This window comes from Acyrthosiphon pisum, chromosome A1 (assembly GCF_005508785.2).
Source record: "Acyrthosiphon pisum isolate AL4f chromosome A1, pea_aphid_22Mar2018_4r6ur, whole genome shotgun sequence".
Lineage (NCBI taxonomy): Eukaryota > Metazoa > Arthropoda > Insecta > Hemiptera > Aphididae > Acyrthosiphon > Acyrthosiphon pisum.
The window spans coordinates 9,296,919-9,300,369 of record NC_042494.1 but is presented as its reverse complement, the minus strand read 5'-3'; positions in this window follow the sequence as shown (position 1 = coordinate 9,300,369).

Genomic DNA, 3,451 nt, shown 5'->3' with positions numbered 1-3,451 from the left:
TTTCAAAGATCAAAAAGTCGACGCGTTCATCTACACGAAAACATATACAGAGTGTAACAGAAAGAACTAACCAAAAAAAAAAATTATGCTACTTAAACGTATGACAAAAATTGATAACATTATAGGATTAGTAAATAGTATTAGAAATATACCCATATTAGCGAATTTTTAAAAAAATTATTGCGTTCCAAATTAATTTAATCATAAAAATTGATATTTAAAAAAATTATAAAAAATAAACTACTTGATTTAGATAAATATTTTTACCATCCAAATCGTTTTTATAATCAGATTCACAATTTGGCTATTTTGAATTTATTCAAAAAAATTTAAATCAAATTTAAAATTTTTATTAAAAAATAAAAATAATTTTTTTTTTATTACACATGTAGCGCATGTGGCTATAAATTATATATATATAAAAAGTTTTTAAATAATGATTAGCACAAAAGTTATTCCAAAAGTCAGTTCTATCTGTTACACCCTGGATATCTTATATAATAATACAGTGCGGCGGCGCAACGGAGATATTTATTTTTCCGTTTTATAGAACATTATTGATTCGTATAATACGATATATATGTGCCGATGTAATTGCGTTATCGACAGCCTATATCGCGCGTGTGATGGACGGAAAAGTCTCGTCGACGATTTTTCTCAGCCGTTAATCTGAGCCCCGTCGGTGACCATTGGCACTCGAAATAGTCGCAGAAATGTTGTCGTGTATCTGTTAAAAACACTCGTGTGTCGCCACGAACTCGAGTCCCGAAAATTATTGCCGAGCATTATTATACGACGTACCTATATATATTTTAGTTTAAAAACGCATTATTCTCGTGCTGTTAGCAACGTTATATTATATATTTTTTTTTTTCAAAACTTTTAGGTCCGTAAAAAACCTACAAAATTTATGATCTCTATGTTATATATAATTCATTTCAAACTTTTAAACCTCTTATATAAACATGATAAGCCATAATATATCCGCGAGACGGTCGCGCGTATACCGTCGTAAAATCTTCAGGGCCAACATAATATATAATATATTAATATTATATATATGCGTTGTTTGACATTAATTCTTTGAAATTAGTTTTCGGTCGGTGAATTTTAACTCATGATGCACCGCCGCCTCCCGATGATGGCCGTTTTCAGAAAACAGACGAGAGTAACGACGAAGACATTCATCAATTTCTATACAGTTGTACCTCGGACGAAAACAGATAATCTTTTATGACTTTTACGAATCTCAATCGAAACGGATGTGATGGGTGTATTAGCTGTGATCATTGTACGGTGAATGATGCACAATAAGTGTACAATAATAGTTACGACGCCCAATATACGAGATGAAAATACGTGGGAAACTTGCAAAATGACATGATGAGACTATAACTGGGTCATATCGCGGAGCTGACAATCGATAATGTAAACACATGTGGCACACCTGCAGACGTTACATAATACGATCGATTTACCGAAGAACTCGAAAGACCGCGCTAAAACGGACGTGGTGTTATCGTAGTGGACTTATACCGGTATATGGGTATAATAGGCATATAACGATGATATACTCGTGTTCGATAATAATCACCTCTTTGATCGATGAACTCGTGCCGGCGTTCTTGAATGTGTTCTTGGACAAGTCCAGGACGCGGATCCGGCGGAACACGAACGACCGGAGCTTGGACACCGCCTCGCTGCCCAGCCGGACCACGTCGCAGTCCTCCACCAGCACGTCCATCGTGCCGTCGCGTGGATTGAACGCATTCGTGTCCAGATACAGCTGACGGACATGGCTGATGTTCACGGTGAAGTTCGTGCGGGCGCTCTTGGCCAGCACCCCTTGTGACCAGATGGTCGCCCGGTCGAACCCGCTCACGTTGAACGACCGGAGACCGGCGAACGCCACCAGCACCTTGTGGTTTATGGTCAGATTGCACAGGCCGTCGCCGTTCAACTCCAGCACCACCAGCGATTTGTTCAGGTTCTTGACCGTTTCCCAGACCACGTCCTGTAAGACAGAACAAAACAAAAGACTGTTAAAAAGAACAAGACTTACAAGTATCGCCAAACTATATAGATAAAGAGTTTTAATTCGTTATAGTCGCCTACTTGGCAAACGACTTACTATAGACGACCGTGCCATAAAATTGGTACATTAATGAAATACAGCATCATATAGATTTTTTACCAATATACTAATATGTAGTAATAGGTCTAACATTTTTTGGTCGTGGAATACGATAACATGTTGGTGTACCTATTAGGTTCGCAAAACACAATTGTGTACTTAATTCGCATCAAAAAATATCGCTAATGTAAAATATATTATATTATGTATTGTATATAAGCTGATTTTCTGACGAACGTTATATTTGAACACGGTATTAAGTTATTGCATTCGATAAGCAAAAACTAATAATTTAAAATGAATGCAGGTCCTTGATAAAATTGCAAAAAAAAAATCTGTGTGCGGATAACGTGACACGAATATAATATATATTATATACTATATACAGCGTGTGTTGTTGAAAAAATGTATTTTATTTTTATTAATATTTCAGTAGGTACAGATATGTGTTAACATATTTATTTTTATATAAAACGTAATCTTACTCGTCAACGAGCTAATACGGATTAACTGTAATGTTTTAAAATCGATTAAAACCAGCTGTACCTACTATACATTTTAAAGAATGTTTTTAGTTGGTACCTTATAAATTATATTAATTAACATATTTTATTTTAAAATTTAGTCCGACCTTTGATTGTACAGTTTGTCGGTATAAATAATTCACTACCTTCCAAACGAAACATTTCAAGCACGTGGTTTCGCGGTGTTGTACTAAAATAATCAATAAAACGCAAATTACTATAGTGGACATGACTGATTACGGTTGACTACGGGTACCGTACTATTTAACCCGAGAGAACCATTTTACACTTCCAGGTAAGTGATGGACAGCCATATTCTTGCGTTTAGGTCAACTAAACCCGACTATTCAACATTTCCGGGGTCTTGGGCTTTCTAATTTGTCAACTCACTGTATTTTCGAAATTTATCATCAACAAAAATATATACAGTTGTCCTCGCGGGTTTTGTAATTAATTAAAATACCAATTACTATTGCACCTAATCCCGCAAAGGACAAAAATAACAAATGTGAAAAGCTCATAAATCATATCCAAGTTTGAACGCGTATAGGTACTAACGTATAATTATAATTTCTAATAGAAAGTTTTTCCTTCCTATTTATAAATATATTGTACTAAAATATAATAATATTATAAAACCGCGGTTGATTTAAAATCGTACGAGCAGCGCGTTGCTACAATACTTTCTTATAAATTTTAAACGTACCCGCAGATAATTATTCTGATACAATAACTCAACCATCGCGATTTTCAATAATAAATTATACTAATATTTCCATATGACTATATAGTT